At 41.2% G+C, this 25083-nt stretch overlaps 1 protein-coding gene across 1 annotated transcript in view; it reads right to left on the bottom strand.

Annotated features, from left to right (window-relative positions):
* fd102C (forkhead domain 102C) overlaps nucleotides 1–25083 on the bottom strand; it is a 69421-nt gene that overhangs the window by 17028 nt on the left and 27310 nt on the right. The window lies entirely within an intron of this gene.

Genomic DNA, 25083 nt, shown 5'->3' with positions numbered 1-25083 from the left:
ATCTTGATTTCATGAAATGAATTTCATGCATTCGTATGTCAAACTTACTGTGGGTGGGGGGGGGGGGTGGGTGCTCTTCTTTTGATGATGGGTACAGGCAGTGCTCGCGACTGGAAAAAAGGTCGAGGACCTCTGGGGTATAACCCATAGTTTCCGAAACTTTTCGTTCCATTGCACCCCCCCCCCCTCCTCTTTCATTTTCTCTTTCTTCTCATCGCCCCCCGAACTCAAACCAACCCATAGAATCCTATACTAAACCCCAAGTTTCTACCGCCCCCTGGAACCTTCCATCGCCCTCAGGGTCGATATTGCCCAATTTGGGAAACACTGGTGTGAACAATTGAATAACGATCTAATACTAGTTTAAATCACCGTAATTTCCGGAAGTTAAGCCCCATCTTCGTATAAGCCGCACACATTTTAATTCAGACACAATTTCTTTGTGCGTTTGAATAAAATTTGTTTCGTTTAGGAATTTTATGACATTAACAATTAATTATTCGACACTATCCCCCCCCCCCCATCGGCGATGACGTAATACTTAAACGGCCGATAAGCGCTATCTACCGTGTTGACAAGATAATACAAATCAATAAGGGGCCGTGCAAGTATTACGTAAGCAAATTTTTAGCCCTTTTTGACCCCCCCCCCTTGTCAGCAAAATTGCGTCATCAGCTCTGCCCCTCTGAATCCGAACTCATATTTTCATAAAGGGGGGGTTGATGACGTAAGCATTATCCAAACCCCCCCCCCTGTCGTCAAAAGTCAGCAAATCGGAATCCCCCCCCACCATCGATGATGACGTAATACTTGAACGGCCCCTAATAACAAAGAAAAAAAAACCTGAATTTATAATATTTCTGATAATGTAATTAACAATGCTTAGTTCTGCTTATTGCCATGTTAATTACTAGGGTTCGGATTTTTAAGCCCCTAAAAACCCCTAAAAGCAACGAAGTTTCATCTTTAGGGGCATAGAAATCCGAGCCCTATTAATTACGTTAACCACGACAGGGTCTACAAATTATGTACTTATTTATATTCCTCTTTTCCTGCCGGTCTAAAAAGTATTTATCTCATACTACAGTTATCAACTGCAGCAAGAAATTTTAACCAGGGTTTCCCAGACCCTTGGAGAGGGTTCCGTGAGCGTTAGATGAGATTAAAATTAACTCATCATTTCCACATTGTCGTGTGCTAACCATGGCCCCAATAAGGGGTGGGCTGACAAGGCTTCACCCCTGGGGCCCGGGAGGGTTTTAATCATGTTTTTTTTTGTTTTTTCACGCTATAAATTCATCATAAAGGGGGCCCTGTGAAAGTCTGGTCGGGGGTCCCGTAAAAGATCCCAGCCTAGGGGGCCCTGCTTCAGGATGTGGGGGCCATGGTGCTAACTGCCGTATTCACCGACACGGTTTCAACTGCAATCGCAGGTGAAAGGATTCGAGATCGACATGGATCGGTTAAACTCAGGATTTTAATCGATCCGTGTCGATCCTTTAACCTGCGATTGCAGTTTAAACTCCGTCGGTGAATGCGGCCGTATAAATATTATTCTGTGAAGAAGGGATGTACATTCAACCTTTTCAGTCACCGGGAGAAACTGGAATGTATTGAGGTGAGACGATTAGAACAAGCATTTCATAGGGCATTTTCCCTTAATTTTTGGCAAAATTCCGACTTTTCCACAAAAAAAATTTCCGATTTTCAACGAATTTTACCTGAGTTTATATTTTTTTATTGAAATCAGGGATTCAGATTATAAATTACTAGCTGTAATACCCGACGCTGCCCGGGTTTTCTTCAAAATGAGGCTTTTTGGATCACGTGATTTTACCCCTTCTTTCTTTGAGGGACATGCAAACCGTGTCCAAGTTAACCGATACAGCGATTTCCTGCGCAACTCATGGAAGAAACAAATCTAGATTTAAAGAAACGTGGAAATGGATAAATTTTTTTCCCCTTCTTTTAAGGGCTGGTAGGTATTTCGATCCCCCCCCCCCCCGAACTTGCAAAATATTCCCATCTGCCTGTTTCAGTTTCCAAAAATGCTTAGTTAAAGCTGTGGAATTTCTTCGATTCACTTTATGGGCCCATAATTACAACAGCCTAAACTACACTGCTCAAAACAATTAGGGGAGCAGGCAAAAAAGTGAAGAAAACCGTGCGAGACAGCCACGTATTGGCATACAATGGATAGTACACGCGTATCAATGCGCAATACAGAAAAAAGACGTAAAAAAATTTGGAATTAAGCTTTAATTCTTTGAAAATATGGAAAAAAACATGAAAAGATGATGATTTAGGGCAACAATTTGGTTACGTGTAAACGATAAAAAAAAGTACTGTTTAGACATGATGCATGAGTTTTAATAGGGCGTGTGGTCTCCTCGAACAGCTAAGACTGCTGCACACCTGTTTGCCATGGATGCGATGAGGTTATCGATCAGACTTCGGGGAATACTGTTCCACTCCTCAAGAAGTGCAATCTGCAAGTCTCGGACAGTAACAGGCGGCCTTGGTCGCGCAGCAATGCGTCGTCCGAGCATTGGATTCAGGTCAGGAGAGCACGCTGGCCATTCCATACGCTGTATTGTTTCAGCTTCGAGCATGTTCTCCACCAGACGAGCTCTATGCGGTCGGACATTATCATCCTGGAAAACAAAGGAATCTCCAATGGCTCCAGCGTAAGGGATGACATGAGGTCGCAGTATCTCGTCTGCATACCTTCGGGCCGTCAAAGTGCCATTCCGAATGATATGCAGGTCCGTACGTCCGCCTATGCTGATTGCACCCGATACCATCCAACCAGCTCGTCTGTATCGTGACCTTTCACGAACGAATGCGGGGTTATTTCGAGTGCCCCTGTCCCTCCATACCAGAACACGTCGGGTGTCACACTCCAGACTGAATCGGGACTCGTCTGTAAACAGCACTTGGCTCCAATCATGTTGCTCCCAATCTCGATGTTCAGCAGCCCATCTTCTTCGGGCCGCACGGTGGCGTGGGGTCAACGGAATGCAGACCATTGGCCTACGTGCATAGAGCCCTTCCTCATGAAGCCGATTACGTACTTTTTGGCTGGACACCCTTCGTCCTGTTGCCAAGAGCAGCTGTAGCATTCTCTGTTCTGTTTCGACGGGCTGTTAACCGTATATACCGGTCATCAGTTGCTGTAGTGCCGCGTGGCCGACCTTGCCCTGGTCGACGTCTAACATTTCCTGTTTCTTGGAATCGATTCCACAGCCTTGCAACAACACTTCTGGCGACTCCAACAGCGTCCGCGACACTACGTTGTGTTTGCCCGGATTCCAGTGTGCCTATAACACGCCATGCCATGGATTCCGGTAAATCACGTTGTTGAGACATCCTCAAGTCACCTTGTCTCAAAAAAAGAAATACTGCGCAATCGAATTTCACAGTTACGGCAGTAAAACAGACGTTTCTGCAACATCCCGATTTCTGCCCTTATCTCCTTTTTCTGGTTTTTGACGTCATGAACTTTGATTTGCATATGAAGTTTTCTTCTTCCGTTTCCTGCTAGGCTTTAAATTATGGATGATTCATTTTATGTTACTTATCGGTATACATCTTTGCGTAATTTTGTTAAAACCATGTGCTCCCCTAATTGTTTTGAGCAGTGTATATGAATTTATGCAGTTGAGTATTAAAAGACAATACAGACGTATTTTCATTTTCGAGCTTATTATGAAAATTCGAAAAAATTAGAAGGAATTGAAAAATTGGAAAAATATGGATCAATGAGGAGGTCGTTATCAAGGGGAACCCCCCACATTGCTCCAAGTTGCAAAAATGTTTCTAATGATGGTAAGCCTAATAGGCATAAAATTACCATCAGTTCCCCCGACATTTTTGCGATAAACAAGCTTTGGAAGTCAAAAGGCAAATATAAGAATACACAATTATAACCAAAAAAAAACCCCATGAAAATCATATGAATAGCACAATATAAAAAGATATTTACACAAAGTGTGTTTAAAAATTTAAAAAATTAGATTATAAAATTGAAGAGTGAAGAAAACATACCAAGAGTTAGACATTTTAAAACATGCCGCCTTAATTAGCAATTAGGATAACGTGGGTGAAGTTTGAAACCCATAAAAGAAGATGGATAACCGTTGCCACTCAAGATATGTAAAAATTCAGAATATGCTTCTAAAAAATCCTTAGCATTATTACAGGGTTTTTTTTAATTCTTGAAAGTTGTCCAAAAAATATATTTTTCAAAATTCCAATACTAATATTAGAATTGAAATTAGACAGAAAATCAACTTCAAATTTAAATTATTTTCTTTTATCAAAAATACCGATATAGGCAATGTTATCAGATAAGCAGATTGTAAGATCTAGGAAGTCCGTAGATAGGGGGTCGTGATTGGTTTTCTTGAGTGTCAAGTCCGTAGGGTAAACTTCACCGCTAAAATCCAGAAAATTCTCAAAATTAAAAATGAGATCATCGATATATCTAAAACTCACGATTTTTTGTTTAGTGAAAATATTAGTTTCATGGAAATGTAGAAAGATGTTTGCAAAAGCACTAGAAAAACAAGTGCCCATTGGTATACCTTTGATCTGTTTAAATATATCGATGCCATTATGAAATTTGTGAAATATCTATTTGTGAAATTTGTGAAATATCTATTTGTGAAATTTGTGAAATATCTATTTGTGAAATTTGTGAAATATCTATTATATAGAGTCTATATGTATATTTAAAAATTTAATACAATTTTTAAAATTATTGATGTGGCGGAAACCCCCACTAAATTTCCGCGTTTCTACAGTTAAAATCGGCAATTTTAACGCTGATTTCTATGGGGGATCATCCTTTGCCTGACCTCAAAGTGATGCTGATGATGGGGTCTATTCAAAAAGCTCTCGTTACTGGGAGGTTTGAAAAAGTGGCAAACCATTATAAAGGCACAAACTATTATACATACACACTGGCAGCGTTAAAGAAGTGACAATCCATTGTAAAGGCATATTATACACGTCTGAAACGCATTGCTAGGGAACCACGGTAACCAAAGTAAACGTTCCGAAAGTGATTGTTGAGGACCAAAAACCATTGTTACCCGACCCGACAGTTTTTTTTGCCCATTTGGGGCATTTGCCCTGCTCCGACGAAATTTAAAAGTAGCCTATCGTTCAAGCCGGGTCCCATTTGGTATATATGCAAAATTTGGCGACGATCGATCTAAAATTGTAGATTCAGTGTTTCCCAAAGTGGGCAAATTCCGAAAATCCCAAAGTGGGGGGAAATGGAAGGGTCCGGGGAGTTGATAGGTTTTCTGAGTTTAGTATAAGATCCTATGGGTTGGTTTGTGGTGGGAGGTGATCAGAGGAAAAAGGTTTGAAGAAAAGTGGGGGGGGGGCAGGGTGATGGGAAAAAATGTTTGGGAAACTATGCTGTAAATTCATATATGTAATAATATACTGTAATACAGGCCTATTCTGTGCCAAAATTCCTCGTTTCCCGTCTCAGTGGAGGCGCCGTACATGCTCTGTATTCGCATTGTGTATTTAGACCAGGGGCTCTTCAAACTTTTCCTAGCCGCGAGCACTGCCTGTACTCATCATCAAAAGAAGAGCACGTTTGCAGCAAGTTTCACATACGAATGCAATGTATGCGAGGTGTTTAGTTGGAATTGTTGATCAAGTGCTCTCGAGCGCGAAACTAGACACGAGCATTGAGCGCTCTGGGTGGTTCAGGGAAGCGGTGGATTCAACATGCCTGGTTTAGACCATTCTCGAATCTCTCCCACTTCAACATGGCAACTTCTTCTTTTTATACGTCCTCCACCAGTCTCTTCTCCACACTTTTTTTTCTTTCGAAATCCCGGGATACGGTCTCTGGCCCTTATGAGCCACTGGGCGCATATGAAATTTTTTTCCCCAGGCCATTGTGTTCAGCTACCCATTTATAGTGCTTGGTTTTTTTGCTTTGGTTTTTCTTTTGCACCATTTTGGCTTTTACGCTACGTCGACTTGATAGCGGTCTTCAATCATTTGACCATTTTCGTCGCACCACGGTCATTTTCTGCACACGAGAGCTAATTAGACCGGAACCTACAATTTATTGCCGATTCCGAACGGCAGGCTTATTCTTTTACACTCATCGAGAGGTTGGTACGCTAACCCCTCGATGGGGGGGGACTCCGTGCGGTAGCAATTTTGTCTGCGGTCATGTCGCCGTTGTTGTTGTACACCTGTGTCAGTAAAGTTTTCTGACAAGGACGAACCGGATATCGAACTCGCGACACCTCTAAACATCCTTTGGTACTTTAGGCGAGTATCTTATCGAACTGGGCTACCACGCCCCTAGCGGTCTTCAATGGCGTGAGTGATTTGATACTTACGAACGGGGGAGGCACTGCTACAAATTTTTGCTAACTTCTTCCCGACACAACTCTGCCTGATTTGAGGTAACGGAAATAAGTTGCTTTGCATCGGTCGTCCGGGGTTGTGTGTGAGCAGTTCTATCTATCTACCACACAGAGGTCTTCAACCTTTTTCCAGTCGCGAGCACTGTCTGTACCCGTCATCAAAAAGAAGAGCACCCCTTACGGCAAATCTATCATACGAATGCATGAAATCAAGATGATTTCAATCCTTAAATGTAATGTCTACGAGGTGTTTTAATTGAAACGTTGATCAAGTGCTCGCGAGTACGAAATCAAAAATACGAGCACTCTGGATACCTCAGGTACTTCGGTTGAAGATGCTTGATCTACAATTCCCCGCTTACAATGTTTTTCAAGGCGGTTTTTGGAAAAACGTTATAAGTGGAATCAACTGTAAATACGTATTACAGAATTATTTCCAATAATATGTATTTTCTGAATTACTTCGAAAGGAATTTTTTCTGTGTGTCTGTCTGTCTGTGTGTGTGTGTGTGTGTATGTTCTCTATACAAATCTACAATTTTAGATCGATCGTCGGCAAATTTTGCATATATACCAAATGGGACCCGACTTGAACGATAGGCTACTTTAAAATTTCGTCAGCCCAGGGCGAATGCCCCAAATGGGCAAAAAACTTTCGGGCAACAATGGTTTTTGGACCTCAACAATCACTTTCCGAACGTTTACTTTGGTTACCGTGGTTCCCTAGCAATGCGTTTAAGACGTGTATATGCCTTTACAATGCTTTGTCACTTCTTCAACGCTGTCAGTATATGTATAATATTTATGCCTTTATTTCCTATTTATGCCTTGTGTGGGAACCGCTAAGACACTACTGTGAGAATCCAGATACCGAAGTATGACTTGTTGGCCCTCGGGCTTCATGGAAATTTTTCTCTTGGCCCCGAGGCCTACGTTTTGTTTTTGATGAATTATTTGCTTCGACGATAGCTTTTAAAACGTCTTTACTTGCATTCGATGATTTTTTTTCGGCTGTATTTAGCAACTATATTTGTCTCTGACAATGAATTTTGGCTGTAAGTGGCTGTTCAAGTATTACGTAAGCAAATTTTTAGCCATTTCTTTACCCCCCTCCCCCTTGTCATCAGCAAAACTCTGACCCCCCTTCCCCCCTTGTCAGCAAAATTTCGTCATCAGCTCTGCCCCCCTATGAATCCTAACGCCTATTGGTGGGATCAGAGACGTACACGGGGATGGGGCATGGGGAGGGGGGGGGGCTCTCGTGCCCTCTTCCCACGATCAAAAATTTATTTTTTTAATGCAAAAAAATATTTTCTTTCTGTAAATTTGAAATTTCGGAAGACAATACCTTTTTATATGCTATAATAAATTTCTGTTAATTTCAATGTTATTTGAAGGGTAAGAACTTAAAATTTATATCTTTAATAAATTCATTGCGACCCACACACCCTCTAAGCCATATACTGATAAATCGGATAAAGGCCCTCGGGCCGCGGACCAAATATGGCCCTGGGGTTTGTCTGATGTGGCCTGTCCTCCTCAATTTTGTAAAAATGAACCAAGTGGCACATTTGTGCCCGTGGTACAGTTCCAGAACATTTAAGCGGCCCGTGGTACAACTCCAGAACATTTAAACGGCCCGTGGTACAATTCCAGGACATTTAAGCGGCCCGTGGCATATTTTCAGATCACTTAAATGACCCGGGACACAGTTCCAGAACACTTAAGCGACCCGTGACACGTTTAAAAATCCCTTGAGTGACATGTGACATAGTGTTAGAGCACTTAAATGGCCCCCAGTGCGGTTCTACATCACTCAAGTTACCCGCGGCATATTCTCATATTATTTAAGTGATCCGCGGGTCACTTTCCACATATAATTACGGACCACTTGAGTGATGCGTGGCACAGTTCCGGAGCACTAAAGTGGCGCGTACACACTTGCAGAGCACTTAAGCGGCGCGTACACATTTGTAGAGCACTTAAGCGCCTCGGACACATTTCCAGATCACTTGGATCCGCGAAACATTTAGAGAACTAAAGTGGCTCTGTAGGGCGCTTATCAATAGGGTGGATGTTACTTCAAGTGCCCACAAACTCGTTTTTAGCGCACCGAGTAAGATGCCATTAAAAATATTTCATATTTTCATAAACGGTGGTTGATGACGCAAGCATCTTCCAAACCCCCCCCCCCCCCACCTCCCTTGTCATCAAAAGTAAGAAATCGGAAACCCCCCCCCCACCCATCGATGATGACGTAATACTTGAACGGCCCCTAAAAGCCAGCTTTACATCCCAGTGACAGTTTTTGTAGCGGTGATTGGTAGCGTCACGATTCACCGTATATTCGTGAAGGACATATGGTCAGCCAAAATATTTATCGTTACGATTTCTGCCAAAACACCTTTCCGCTGGCCGGATAGAACCCCCTGGGCCGGCCGGAGGTTGTGCATCCCCTGCTCTATAGGAAACAGCCCGCATCGCAAAACTATTGACGTTATAACTGAGGTGCCGTTGCAATTAAGGTCGTTATTACTAAGTCCGACTGTACAAACAGTTCGATTTTTAATCTCTTAATTCGAACTACCACTATTACTTAACCATCAGCAATGTATCGGTATACGTCGTCGATAATTGAGCCCATTGCACCAAGAGCCAAACATGTGGAGACGCAGACTACTTACTCCACAGGGGCCTCGGACTCCGCAGCCCAGTACGTCGGATTGGCCGGGCACGATGGAATGATAGGCGGACTCTAACAACATACCGGACGAGAACTCGCAGGCTACTATACCGGAGACGCAGGATACCTATGGCCACAACTCGCCTGGGACTTATCGTCAGGTTAGAGCACAACCTGCTGCATCCAGAAACAGGGTACAAATACCTATTCGCAGGTATGTGACTTTGAAACCTATACAGTCATATATATATATATATATATATATATGCAAGGATGACGTCACTCTCCGCTACCATACGAAGGTTTTTTCACCAACTGGCTGTTGAGAAGATATATTTTGGAAAGATAGAAAATTCAACTGCCCCTGCGGGGAATCGAACCCACGTCCTTTCACTTTCCGGGTAAGAACGCCCTATATATCTTCGCAACAGCCAGTTGTTAAAAAACCTTCGTATGGTAGCGGAGAGTGACGTCATCCTTGTATAAGTCGCCATCTGATGGCAGCGTCAGCAGTTGTGAACTTGGCCTGAGTCAGGTCCGGCCGCCCATGTCAGCCCCGTTCAGTGCGTACGAGCTCCAAAGAAAGATTGAGATTGGTTGCCTTTGTAGTCTAGTGGTCTAGGGCGTTCATCCGGAAAGTGAAAGGACGTGGGTTCGATTCCCCCGCAGGGGCAGTTGAATTTTCTCTCTTTCCAAAGTATATCTTCGCAACAGCCAGTTGTTAAAAAACCGAGTCATATATACTATGACTTTTGGAATGGCTGACTCTCAAAGCGAATCTCCTTGCAAACTATTTACAGACTATGGAAAAGTGACTCAATGACTACCTACTGACAAGGACTCATGCACCTCGTACACATTCCTCTACGGAATTGCTAACGAATTGGTACGCGCCGGAACACGTGTTCTAAGTTTTCGTGTGAGGCCCCTTAAAGTATTTATGTTGTCAGAATTGCGCTTGTTTTGCGTTCTTGCTGGTGCTACCATCGGCGTATTGGCTTCCATATTTTGTAAAGATGGCAGAGGTTTGAATTTTCATGTTATGTAAGTATCGTGTTGTAGGTTTGCCAACTCTATATGGAAAGAACTTTTTTTTGAATGGGGCGACCGGCTCGCATTCATGCCTTGAAGATGAAGTTTAAATTGCCGTAATTTCCGGTAATTAAGCCCTGTGTAATTATAAGCCGCATGCAGAAAAATTACAGTTTTCATAGAAACGTTGCAGCTTCGGTATAAGTCACACGAATTGTTCCTCAATCATAATTTTTCCCCCTCAATAAAACTCGATTTTGCGCGTTTGAATGGATTTGCTTGAGATATTTAGGAATTTTATAATATTAATAATCTCTTATTGCACATTATACTGGAGTGACAATAAACACATAGTGAGAAATTGAATTTTCTGGATGTTATGTCGAAACTGATGTTTGGAAGGAAAAGCGATTTGTCTCCTCCGGGAATCGAACCCGGGCTTCAATTGCATTACACACACTTCTCAATTCCTTATAACACGCATTAGTAGCGTGAAGCAGTGCCGTCTAGCGTGAAGCGCTGAGTGGAGTCACAGGCTGAACACATAGTGGGACGGGGAGCAAAGCGACGATGAGAGAAGAGATCCGAGCAGCGAAATCTAGCACACTGATTCCAATGCGCCAGCGTATAGTGGCGCGCACCGCAGCAGAGCGGGAATTCCGCGACAACCGATAAGAGCAGCGCGTTTAAGGTATTTTGTTTCCGCCGCTCTGCTCGCTTGTGTGTAGCTTCAAGATGGCCGTCGAAGGGCTTGTTTCCGCTGTTAAAAAGCGGGAGTGAGGTCAAAAATGTCACCAGAATCGTTCATGTTAAATTTGTTCTCGGCGTACTTCGAAAAGGTATGGACGATCGAATGAAAACAGCAAGCACCGAATATAATTTTCATATATTTCCCGTCAAACGTTTTTCGTGCGCACGTGCTTAACCAAACCAAAAATGATTAATATTTTGAGTTTATAACATTTACATGAGTTTTAAGCTAATTTATTGTGCACCGTGTGTGGGAAAATGTATTTGAGTAGTCTGAGTTAAAAATCGTGTATGTTTCTGTGGAAAAATTGGCAAGTTTTATTTGTTTGTTTATTTTCTGTGTACCGTCAATATTTCCATACTGGAGGCGTACCAAAACCAAGCTGATTGCGAGTTTCTATTCGGTACTCTCTGCTACATCAAACGCCCCCCACTATGTTCCTTGCTCACAGCTATATTCTCGTGTCGCTTCTCTTCCTTCTGATTCGTCCTGTTGCTCGCCGCTTCCACTATGTCCTTAACCATAGGCTGCTATGACTCCACTCAGCGCTTCACGCTACTAATGCGTATTATAAGGAATTAAAAGTGTGTTTCTGGTGTAATGCAAGGGGGGGGGGGGGGACCGGGTTCGTATCCCGGAAGAGACAAATCACTTTTCTTTCCAAACATCAGTTTCGGCATAACATCCAGAAAATTGAATTTCTCAGTATATTTGAGGCCGAAAAATTTTTCACCATCTCTTCGGATAAACACATGGATTTATTAAAATTCTTTGGAAATTAGAATGCCGAAAAAATTATTTTATGGCTTCAAATAGGCCTCAATAGCTGAAAATGAGCATTAAAATCTGTGATATCACAAAAAAAGTTACGTTAATTCTATCTTTTTCAGTTACTCGTTAATTTATCAATTTCAAATTTATGAAAACAAGTATTTCACAACAATCATTTTCTTGCGTGAGCTGCGACATTTTTAACGAATACAGAACTAATTTTGATAACGAGCTGGGACGTGATCGTTATACGAATCGCTCGTTATTCGAATCAAACTCCCCCATAAGAAATAATGGAAACACGGATAATTCGTTCCACAATTATTCATTCACATAAAAATGACGAATAAGAACGGTATTTTATCAATAATACAATGCAATAATAATAATATATAATACACATATTTTACGAGCCAACGAATTTTCAGAGATATTGACCTTGGCCCGCGCCTATCCTGGGCCGGAAATCAGTGAACTTCCCTCCTGCGGGGAGGGCGTCTCAACATCATGGGTCTCCAGGAAAAGTGCAGGGTCGTCTTAAGAGCCTCCAGCGGCTTCCCGCCCCCCTTGGATACAGTAATTTTTCTAACTGTTGCTACTGGAATAGAAATGCCTATCTAGTACGCTATTCACATATTGAAGCTCTCGAAAATTTTGATCAAATGTCGTGATCATGAGCACCCCTTTCAAACTTGAGGCCCCCCTGTGTCGTTCCAGGGTGGGCCCACGTATTACGACGGCACTGACGACTAATTGTTCTGGGGTCACCCCCGTACTTGACTGGAGAGAAGTAATAGCTTACATATTAATTACATCCAGAAATTGTCGTACGAGATCTCATCATGTGCCCCCTTCCTATGGATATGAGGGCCCGCGGATTTCGATGGCCCTGGTTCCGTGCTGTGCGGGGAGAAAGTATTGACATTTTCTCCCACCATAATTCACTTGAAATCTATCACCTCTCTTTCTCAGGGTCCTTCTTCAGCACTTGTCGTGGTAATCCTTCATCTGATTTTCACCTGCGTTGCGTTCCCCCCCCCCCCCTATAATATCCTGGAGACGCTAGAGAGATATATGGCTGACCATTACAATTTAACATGTTATCTCATAAATTTTAAATATCTGCTGCCATCTAACGAATAAAACTATTACGATTTTTTAATTGACATTGGAAAAAGGTTTTCCGATTGGTGAACTATATCGAAAAAGTAATACGGTCGTCCTGGTTTACGTCCTCCTTAACTTCAATTACTCACTAGAGTAAAAGACGATCGCCTCTGATTAAATTTAGTCAAATTACATTACTGCTTACAAACATCAACTGATATAATTTTTTGGTAAATTTCATAATTTTATGTATATTATTGTTTTTTAAAATATTATTAATATAATACAATATTTTTTTTATTACTTGTTCATGCTTTTCAGAAGACGGTCGGCAACTTCGATCGGAAATTTATAATAGTTTTTATTCGATAGGTAACAGCAAAAGTTCCATTGAAATGATTTGTCTCTCTTTGCATGTTATATAATGCTGCAGTAGTTCGCAACCTGATGCCATATAACCCGTTTGTGGCCCTGGGTTACTCTAAAAGGGGGGAACCACGACAAGTGCTGCAGGGGGCCGCACACACAGAAAGAGAGGTGAAGAATTAGAGCTTTCAAGTGAAATATGTACAGTATAGATAATGTAATAACGCCATAAACAAAACATGCGATATGATATATATATAATGTATACAAATTAACTTACCCTAACAAAGAGAGAGAAGAGGACTATCTCGTGTTGGACGATTTACGGACTCGCTGTTGTTTGCATTCTTATTCTTTTTGTGTGTTTTAAAAAGAACTTATTCAATGACGTTTGCTTTTTGCCTCCTTTTTACGATTTTCCGGAGATGGAAAATTGCATGTTTTACTGTGCTTCTATTTCATTGGTACTTTTCTACTGAATTTTGCACGGATTACACATCTCTTTAATCACATTTGAAAAGTGAGGAACTTCTCACTTCTTTCTTCCTCAGAAAAAGATACCCTCAATATAATCTCTTGCTGTTGTATGCAATGGAAGTCCATCAGTTTGTCTATGGTCAACTCCTGGCCAAGCAGAAATTATATAAAAAATAATCGCTCATACTCGCGATTACAATGCGACATCTAGTTTCGTATAATACTCAAACTCAATTTTTCCAGTGAGGCACGCTGACCGGACACTGTAGTGGAGAATATTACCCACAGTTCCACAGTACGTGTGTGCACGAAAGCGAAAAAATCATCAGCTAAGTTATGAAAGCGTGACAATAAATAAACAAGGCGCAAAAAATTTCTGCTCGTTAATCGAATCAATTTTTTTTTCCCCAAAATTTCTGCTCGTTATGCGTATTGCTCGCTAACCGAACCGCTCGTTAACCGAAGTTCCACTGTAATTTACCTAATTCTTACAATAACAGTGTTGTTTCTGTGATAATCTGCCAACTTAGATGGTAACAAATTTAGAGAGCAAAAAAGATAAAATAATGAGATTTCTACAATAACTCTCATTAGCTTAGCGGTGAAAAAATGCAGTTTTAATGCGGTTAATTTTTCAATTACAAAAATTCTGTAGTGTTTGGTCAGAACATGATAACTCCAAAATCACATTTTTAAGATACAAGTATTTTCATTGTCATTTAAAAATCGAAAATAAAGCATACACAATACAAATAGTGAATCATTAATAATCGATAAATTTGTGAATTTATCTCACTTCTAATTTGTTATAAATTAGCTAGATTTAATTTCAGATTAAAAAGCCATTTTTTGGAGATATCATGTTCTGACCAAACACCACAGAATCATTTAATCTCTCTGAATTAGCCGCAATAGTTGAAGGTAATGGTAATTTTGTATCAATTAAAATTTTGCTGTAATTAAAACTTCCTCAGGGACGGGCTTGAGTATTTTTGCGGCCCGGTGCAAAACAAATTTGCCGCCCCTATGAACAGGGGTTTTCCAATACCCCAGGGTGTCCGTGGGTACTCTGGCGTCCGACAACGACTGTAAAACTCCTTCGTAGTCATAAAAAATGCCATTTGGCAATAAATATGGACAAAAGTGTCCGCTTCCCAGTGAAAAAAAAAATTGCAATTGGGCCCCCCAGGCACTCGAAGATTTGGGGCTCTCAGGGCTAGAAAACCGATTATCTACCCACGCCCTTAACCTTAGAAGTTCTCTATCTTGAACTGAATTTTAAGCTATTGCTTTGCTGAGAAGTTGAAGTCAAAATATAATGAAAGCATTTTTATCCCCTTTTGCGGCCCGGTGCGGCTGCACCCTTCGCACCTGCCTAAGTCCGGCCCTGAACTTCTTTGTCACAAGAAATTACTACGATTTTATCATTAAATTATTTGCCAGTTGATAAATTGTAAAGTCATCGTCATCAAAAGAAATTTTTTTAAAGGGCAACAATTTTTTAAATTTTAATAGAATACGAAACTTTTACGGAAAATTTTTGTGATGACCGCTATCTACCGTCTTGACAAGGCAGTGCAAATCAATAACGAAGCGAAAAGCCAAATTAATGAGATCAATACCATATCCTCTCATTAAATCACAAATACATTAAAAAAAATAATTTTAATGTAAAAAATTATTTTAAATGGAATTAATTGATCAAAAATTAATAGTTATTAACGGTATTAGTCATTAGACATTAACTGTTTTTATTTGTTACGTCTTCCCGTCCAAATTCGTTGGTTACCAAATTACCTTGTTGCCGGGGACCGGGTGACAGGGTATCGCACCAGTTATTACATGTAGAAATGAATTATAACCAGGGGTTCCGTGCAGGGCCGCAACTAGATGTTTGGCCACCCGGGGCAAGTGCGCATTTTGTCGTCGACCCCCTTGTAATGTTGAAGGAGAGGTTTGAGAATAAAATTTGCGCCCCCCTCTGGTCCGGGGCACGAGACCCGCCTGCTCCCCCCCCCCCCCAGTTGCGGCCCTGGTTCCGTGAGCTTAGACGAGATTAAAATCAACTCATCATGTTAAAACATGATTGTGTTCCGAATTCTGAATTTTATCCTGCAACACAGGGTTGTGGCTGCACGTCGAGTTCCACCCACACGCAGCCTAATCGACCATCCAAACTAGGCGTCTGTGTGTGTTATTCACACTATAATTGAAAAATAGTTATTACAATTGACTAGAATTCGGTGGTCTGACCTTTGGAAGAAATCAAGCCTGACTGATTTTGATAATAGCGTAGATCTGTGATGTAGCGAACACTGGAAAATAACGAGAGATTGCGCCGACATTCAACGCGTCACGTGATCTTCCGACGAATGATATTGCCGACGCCGTTCTCAGCACTGCCAGGGCGGGCCACCGCTGACGTCGTAGGCCCACTCCCTCCAGTAATACATATGAGCTTGATAGCTATGACCGATTGCTGTTAATAGGCAGCCTTGTTTTTGTTTTTTAATGGAAGGACTACTCGTATTCAAGTCTCGAAGTGGGATAGTTACAAAACTGCTTAACAACGCTTTGCCTATCCTTATTGATCTTTTAATTACGACTATAAGATGGTAGTTATACTACTGTATACGCCAGAGGTCTCCAACTTTATTCTAGTCGCGAGCACTGCCTTTAACAATCACCAAAAAGAAGAGCACCCTTACAGCAAGGTTGACATACAAACACATGGAATCACAGGATGATTTCAATCCTTGAATGCAATTGCACTAGGTGTTTAATTGGAACGTTTTGAGCAAGTACTCGCGAGCACGAAATTGGTCATGAGCAACGAACACTCTGGGTGCGTCAGAGAGCACCGCGGTGCTCGCGGGCAACGGGTTGAAGATGCCTGAGCCGGAACGATGGATAGCGGTCATTTTTGTGGACAGATTTCATCCTATCCTTGAATGCAATTCGTACCAGGTGTTTAATTGGGACATTGAACAAGAGCTTGCGAGCACCAAATCGTACTCTCGGTGCTTCTGGAAGCACCTATGAAAATTCTGTTCATTATAAATTTGGTGAGTAAGAAGGGTTTCCGCCCTCATGAGGGGGGGCCTTAGGTAAGACCTGAGAGCCAAAAAGAAAAAAAAAATGGTCCAAGGAGGTCATGGGCTGTAAAAAAGGAACACTGCTATAAGCCATGAGGGGCCGTTCAAGTATTACGTAAGCAAAGTTTTAGCCATTGTTGACCCCCTCCACCCCCTTTTCAGCAAAAGTCAGCAAAACGCTGACCCCCTTTCCCCCCCCCCTGTCAGCAAAATTTCGTCATCAGCTCTGCCCCTCTGAATCCAACTCACATTTTCATAAAGGGTGGTTGATGACGTAAGCATTATCCAAAGCCCCCTCCCTACCCCCTTGTCATCAGAAGTCAGCAAATCGGAAACCCCCCCCCTCCCCATCGATGACGACGTAATACTTGAACGGCCCCTGAGAAAATTTTCCTGCTATAAAAAAGTATCTTTCTTAGCTATAAAGTTCCCACTTACAACGCTGTTCCGCTTAGTGCGACTTATTTTCGTGTTCCCAACACTTTCCTAATAGGCTAACGCAATAGATATTCCCTGTTTAAATTCATTTGCCCACTTTCAACGTTTTTTATGGCCGTTTTCGAGAGCGGGGTTAAAACATATAAGCGGGAACCACTGTAAATCGACAGAGAAAGGGCTAAAAAAATATATATACATACATATATATCTTCCCCCGCACACTTGAAAACTCGAGACCTACAGAATACCGACACCTACACGCAAAGTTATTTTGTAACCAGCCCCCCCCCCCCCCCACTCTAGAAAACGACGAATTCTTGTGTTAAAAGCCAAGCCGCTAGTGGAAGAAAACCTGACAAATGGGCGAACCCCCGCTGATACTACAATCCAAAAGAAAAGCCTGTCACATCATAACATTAGGGGAGAAAAAGAGCCACAGAAATAGAAGAATAATAATAATAATCATAATAATCATAATATTCGTCGGAAAGAAGAAGAAGAGAAACGAAAATAAAAACGTTTCAATCGTAAAAGACGTTTTGCGCTCTTTTATCAAAGAAAGTTTTCAATCTTTTTCTTCCCCCCATCTCCACAACAACAAGAGGAAAGAAAAAAGGTAAAATAAAAGAAGATAAAAACTCTTAAACCCATCAGTGATCTCTGGGAGGTGGTAGTGGAGGCGGCCATCTTACTTTTACACACACATATATACATTTATATTTTTGTAGGAATTATTAGCCCGTCTGTTTCATAACACAAGAGGAACCTTCTCTTTTTTGCTTTCGAAAGCCAAGCAGCAGCAGCAGCAGCTAAACCTTAAGTGTGTTAATTACACGGTTTGAACTAAAACGATGAGGGAAAAACGTCACAAGCGCCATCTGTTCGCGGGAAAATGTTCGAAAGAAGAAGAGAAATGTTACGTTGCATGACAAGGTATTTTTCTCGTTATATTTTTGTGTTTTTGCGCGACCGGAAGGAAGGAACATCGCCTTAACGCTTTAATTATACCCCTTTTAAACACAGAACACGACAACACATGCGTTATGTTAGTATTAAGAAGTGGAAAGTGGCTCAAAACGTCTGATGGGATAATAGAGTCTTGTCTCTCTTTTAAGGTGTTGGAATGTGCGGCCGTCTCTCTCTCTCTCTCCTTGGTGAATCTTTTAGTTGGGGTCAGTATAGAAAACAATCGGAGAAATAATCATTTTCTTTCTTATTTTCTGAATGGCATCTTTTTATTTAGTTGCCGGCGAAAACAATGCAGAAAAACACCCGAAATCGGCGTAATTACCGCCAATTTACGTGGCATTTTTTCTTTTGTTTCCCCCCCAGTATTTGTGTGTGAAAACGTGTGTTTCCTAACGTTGTGATACGTCTCGATAGGGTTGGTTGAATATTTTTAAAATGTTTGCTTTTTTTCTTTAACAATGGTGTTATTGCGAGTACGGTAGAGCTTCGCCAATTATTTCACGACCGAAATGCTGGGAATTTTTTTTACGCCAAGAGAGTTCAAGAGGTGATCCGATTTGACTGGATGCGTGTCGAATTGAGAGAGAAATCTGTGTGAGAATGGTAGAAATTGTGAAAAATTGGAAACGAAAATGTATGTTTTCTTTCTTTTGTACCGAACAGCGTTCACCAATACGCATCTAGATGCGTGCTCCACGCATCAGAATTAAATTTTACTGCTCCAAGTTCCGTTGAGGAGTGAAAATAGTCCTTAAAATTTCACAAAAATCTCCCTTAAAAATTTTGGGGGGGCGGGGAAGTGAAATTACTAAAATTGTATTTTCGGATAGCACTGGTACCGAACAAGGCGGTGGCCTCTATCACCGATTGGCAATTTCAGCCATTGCTCCCAAGAGGGGCGAGACCATGTAGGACTTTATTAGGAATAGTGTAATAATCACGCATACATCACAACAATCAATTACCTGACAAATTAGAAAATATTGAATATAGAATCTAAAATAAAATTAACAAAATTCGAAAATACCCATGAAACATAATTTAAAATTAAGTAAATAAAATTGGCAATAACATTTGACGAAGTCTCGAATGTTCAATAATGTACATAAAATAACATGTCCTGACTGACTGATTCATCATTCGCCAAGCAGATACCACTTAAGTTATAAATATGAAATTCAGTCAGTAGTTTTATTTCATGCCGCCAAACTTCGCTAAACAGGGTTTCTCAAAATTCAACCCATAGGGGGGTGGGGGGGGGGGGTCTCATGCAAGGGTTCACAGGTAACATTCGTGGAATTTAGTCTGTAGTTTCATTTCATGACGTAAAGGCTCACTAAAAAGCATTTTTTCGAAATTCGGCCCATGGCCCCCACAAGGGGGGGGGGAGACTGAAAGGGCTCCACCCTTGGGGCCCGGGACAATTTTCATCATTTTTTTGTTTTTTCACGCCATAAATTCACTATAAAATGCCCCATGAAAAGTCTGGTCTGGGGGCCCAGCCAAAAGTCCCATCCTAGGGGCCCTGCTCCAGGATGTGGGGGCAGAATTTCGGCCCCGTCCAGAGAGTCATGGGGGGGGGGGGGTTCAAAGGGAACATGGAGATATCGCGCCGAGCCAAAACCGCTGAAGCTATAAATAAGAAATTTTGTCAGCATTTTTTATATTGTAACGTAGAGACTTACTGAGAAAGGATTTGTCGAAATTCAACCTCCCTAATGAGAATTTCAAAGGTTATATGGAGGAATCATCGCTGAAGCCATGATACAAAATTCAGCCAGTGTTATATTTTACAATGCAGATACCCACTAAACGGAAATTCTGAAAATTCATCCCCCAAGGGGAGTCATGGGGGGAAGTTTCAAATATTATAAGGAGGGAAATAATCGCCGAGTAATTTCGATTACCAAATCAACGCGGGCGAAGCCGCTGGTAACAGCTAGTAATGTACATTTTTAGTGTTTCTTAACCGCCGGGTCGCGGCCCGGTACTGGGCCGTCGTGACACATCATTCATACCGGACCACGATTGATCTGTCGTTTCATCCCCCCCCCCCATTCATTTTCCATTAGTCGTGTATCTGACCGGGCCTTCCACTTACAAAAATAAATGAAACCGGGCCGCGGGCTTCCAAAGGTTGAGAACCACTGATGTACATAAAGTTCTTCTTCCCCTATAGTTAGTTCGTGCTGATAGGGCAGCAAAGTCTTGTCTCGTAAGTGAAAAGTCCAACTTAATCGAAATTAATACAAAAAAAAACCATGCGAACAATTTCCCAGGTATCGAAATTTTCATCAACTGATGCACCACGTGATCAAGTAAATGCCATCGTATTGCTCATACTATACTGTATAATAAAGTATAACCGCGTAGCTTCCATTTATTTTTATACGGTCGGACTCGATTGTAACGAAGTGCGGAAAAAATAACGAAACTATTCCATTATAAGCGAACTTCGTTATATCTGTACCGACTTGAAAAATGAGATGTATTTAAGCCAAAATACACTCATGTCCATAAATTAAGGATAATGCCAACTCCGGCAAATAAAATAAAGGTTCAGAAACAAAACAAACGTTACTTATTCATAAAGCCCATTTATTAAACAAAAGATAAAGAACAAAAACGATGGTGTATGTATGATACCATTCATAAAAACTGCGATTTTTGCTCCCTGGAGCAATTATAAAAAATATCTCCCTTACAAAAACTCACTATTACATGGTTGGTATGATGGTTAATACATTGTATGTCTCCCATGCGATGAAATACAGTCCGTACAACGCCTAGGCAGGCTGAGTTTCCAATTATCGATCTGATCTTGGGGAAGATCCCTCCACTCAGCAAGCAATGCTCTCCGAAGTTCCGGTACACATATAGGAGGTGGTTGACGGGCTGTAACTCGTCGGCCAAGCATGTCCCACACATGGTCTATCGTATTCAAGTCAGGTGAGAATGCTGGCCATTCCATACGGGTTATATCCTCAGATTCAAGGCATTCGTTTACGATGCTTGCTCGGTGAGGACGGGCATCCATAAACACAAATTCTGCGCCCATGGCACTCCTAAACAAACGTACGTGTTGTTCCAGAATGATGTCCCGATAAATTTGGGCTTTCATGGTTCCGGTTTGAACATGCAGATCTGTTCTGGAACCCAGTATAATTCACCCCAAACGAGCAATGCTGCACCACCGTAACGGTGTCGTTCAATGATGTTGTCTTGGTGGTAACGGGTACCTGGCATTCTCCATATGAAATTCCGACGTGAATCAGACTGCAAGCTAAACCTGGACTCGTCGGAAAACATCACACAAGCCCACTGTGACGATGTCCACATTGCATGTTCTCTACTCCAGGCTAATCGCTGCCGACAGTGAGTTGCCGTGAGCGGAACACATCTGACAGGCCTGCGAGCATATAGACCAATATCTTCCAAACGTCTGTACACGGTTTGCCTTGAAACTGTGGTACCCGTGGCTGCAGATAGCTGACGAGACAGGTCGGATGCTGTGCTCCGTCTGCTTCTTTTGGCAGTTACTGCCAAATACCGGTCTTCATTCGGCGTTGTAACTCGGGGGCGACATGTACTGTAACCTGTAACGTCTACTGACATTTCCGTTATCTTGGAATCGTTGCCAAAGCCTAGAGATGACACTTTGGGCAATTCCAAGTTCCTCGGATACTTCCATCTGAGTACGCCCACATTCCAGGCTGCCGATAATTCTACCACGTAAAAAATCATCCACATGCGTCCTCTGTGTCATAACTATTCGCTTATGGCACTGAGCGCCTTTCAGAACTCTTGTGAACAATTTCACTTCTTTGCCACCATTCTTTATATACCCCTCCCCCTTACACTCTCGTCATTGTGGCGTACTATCGGCATCATCTGGTGGCTTCCTGAAATTTGCATATCATTCTTGCAGGTGTGTGTGATAATTCTACAGGTGAAATTTTTACTTTAGATTTCGATTTCCGTGTGATTCTGAATTATTCTTAATTTATGGACATGAGTGTAATTATAACATATTACAGTCGAATCCCGTATTAACGAATACCGTTACAGCGAAAATCTCGTTTGAAAACGAACACTTTTCTAATTCCCCCAGATAAGTTCACATAGGAACAATGCTAAAATCAGGAAATTTTCTCAACGAAATTTCGTTATAACGGTATTAATTTTCGTTATAACGAACTAAAGTAACGAACTAAAGTTCGTTATAACGGGATTCGACTGTACATGCACGAGGCGCATTTTCCAGTAATCTGAACATTGTTATGAAATAAAATATTTCAAGAAAAATAGTAAAAATTTAATCAAAATATCACGTAATACATCAACAAAAATATGTGTCGTATCAATAGAGCAGCGTTTCTCAACCTATGGTCTGCGGGCCAGAGGTGGTCCACAGGCTGACATGATAATTTTAATTACAACAGTGAAAACTGTTCTTATTGATTTTAGCAATATTCTATCCAAAAACTTTTGGATAGTAGTAAGTATCCGATTTTAGTAATATTCTTATGCTTTCAAATATATATTAGACTTTCACACTTAAAGTAACCATATCTAATAGCAGAAAACACTATAAATCGCAACACTAAATATGGAGTAAATTGTAGCCAAAAAATGCAATTTATAACGAATTTGCTGATTATTGTTAAAATTGCTGAAGTGTGGGAAATAAATGACTGCAACAAATCGCAATAAACTGAAATACATTTCAGTTTATTGCGAAAAAGCATTCGTCATAACTGGGAACCATTTTCATTGAGGAAAAAATACGGGAAACTGCGATCTGAAATGCAGGATATTGCCAATTGTTTTCTTAAACTTTTTCCACAAGCTGGCAAAATCACCAATTGTTGCTAGAATGGCTGAAAATTATGATTCAGTAGAAACTGAAGGACTACTGGAACTCAAATTCGCTTGAAATGTATTTCACGGGAAAAAACGTTGAGATGAGTAGGCTTAGAAAATAGCATAATTACCATACTGTTATTTATAATTTATGAAAGTTACCTTCATTCATACCCTTCCTCAAGAGAGGGCACCCAAGACCACTCTCTCCCTTTCTTTGTTGGGTCTCTTCGGCTCTCTTGGAGACCCAACAAAGAGAGGGAGAGAGTGGTCTTGGGTGCTTTCTGCTATTAAATGGAGGGCTTTGGGTGCAGGACACCCCTTCCCGCTCTACGAGCCAGGACTGGCCCCTGTCGCCAGAGGCGAACTGGCTTCCAGAAAAAGAAATGGTCCATACATAAGAAGATCTAGATAGGGCTACAAAGAAATTTCTGACAATCCCATGTTAAAAATCGGTCGAAAATTAGTTTCAGGCGTAGTTTGCTGAAATCGGTGCTCGTTACAAGCAATCAAAATAGCGCAGGTAAGCAATAAGAAATTCTCGGAAAACGGAAAAACTTCGTTAGGGGTCATTCAAGTATTACGTCCGCATCGAGGAGGGGGTTTCGGATTTGCTGACCCCTTTTTAAGATATGAAATATTCTAAGCTGCTGACGAAATTTTGCTGACTGGGGGAAGGGGGGGTTAGTGTTTTGCTGACTTTTGCTGACAAGGGGGGGGGGGTCAAAAATGGCTGACAATCTGCTTACGTGAAACTTGAATGGCCCCCTTATAAGAAAAAATTCATAATATCCGTGTTTGTTATAAGCAAGTCCGACTGTACTAAATAAAGTAGCCTATAGTATAGGCCCTATACTATAGTAGGCTACAGCCAAATCTCGATAAGTCGAATTCGCAGCGACCGACGGATAACTTCGAGTTATCGTTAGTTCGACTTATCGGAAATCCCGATTTCAGTGGGGGGGGGAGAAGTATTGTATAATAATATTTATATTATTTTATTTATTATCTATCTTCTATCTATATATATAAAATTGATTTTCTCTGTGTGTGTGTGTGTTCTCTATACAAATCTACAATTTTAGATCGATCGTCGCCAAATTTTGCATATATACCAAATGGGACCCGACTTGAACGATAGGCTACTTTAAAATTTCGTCTGCCCCAAATGGGCAAAAAACTGTCCGGCAACAATGGTTTTTGGGCCTCAACAATCACTTTCCGAACGTTTACTTTGGTTACCGTGGTTCCCTAGCAATGCGTTTCAGACGTGTATATGCCTTTACAACGGTTTGTCACTTCTTTAATCCTGTTAATATATGTATAATAGTTTATGCCTTTATAATGGTTTACCACATTTTCAATATACTCTCAGTAATGAGGCTTAATCATCATCAGCATCGCTTTGAGAGTCAGGAAAAGGGTGATCCTCATAGAAATCAGTGCTAAAATTGTCGATTTTACTGTAGAAATGCGGAAATTAGTGGGATTTCCCGCCCCATCAATAATTTTAAAAATTGTATTGAATTCTAGATTTTTGAAATATTCAGTTCGCTTAGAGATATACGAAGCCCAGGAGATTAAATATGAAGTAATTAGCCAAACCTATTCTTTTGAGTTGGATATTCGAGCAATATCATTGATTTCATTTATATCTTCTCAAGTATGAAAATTAATGTCTCTTTTGATATTTATTTGCATAAATTCATGTGGGTTAGGATATTTTAAAATTAGTTATGAGCCCGTCAAAAGTGCATCGAAAAAATTCCACAGCATTAACTAAGCATTTTTGGAAGCTGGAACAGACAGATGGATAACTTCAAGTTCGGGGGGGGGGGGGGGTGACCGAAATACCTAGCGCCCCTTAAAAAAAGAAAAATATATATTCATTTCTACGTTTCTGTGTAAATCTAGATTTGCTTATTTCGCGCAGGTCGCCATATTGGTTAACTTGGACACGGTTTGTATGTCCCTCAAGAAAAAGAGAGGGAGATATCACGTGATCCAAAAAAGCCTCATTGAAGAAAACCCGGGCAGCGCCGGGTATTATAGCTAGTTTATTTATATTATACATTATATAGAAGTTATATATTAAAATAACAGCGCTCTGCATTCACGCATTTC

This window comes from Pholcus phalangioides, unplaced genomic scaffold (assembly GCF_987345545.1).
Source record: "Pholcus phalangioides strain wild (caught in Gottingen) unplaced genomic scaffold, Ppha-v1.0 ptg000010l_1, whole genome shotgun sequence".
In the NCBI taxonomy this organism is placed as follows: Eukaryota; Metazoa; Arthropoda; class Arachnida; order Araneae; family Pholcidae; genus Pholcus; species Pholcus phalangioides.
Note: the sequence above shows the minus strand (reverse complement) of the source record. Positions and strands in the feature narration are given on the sequence as shown.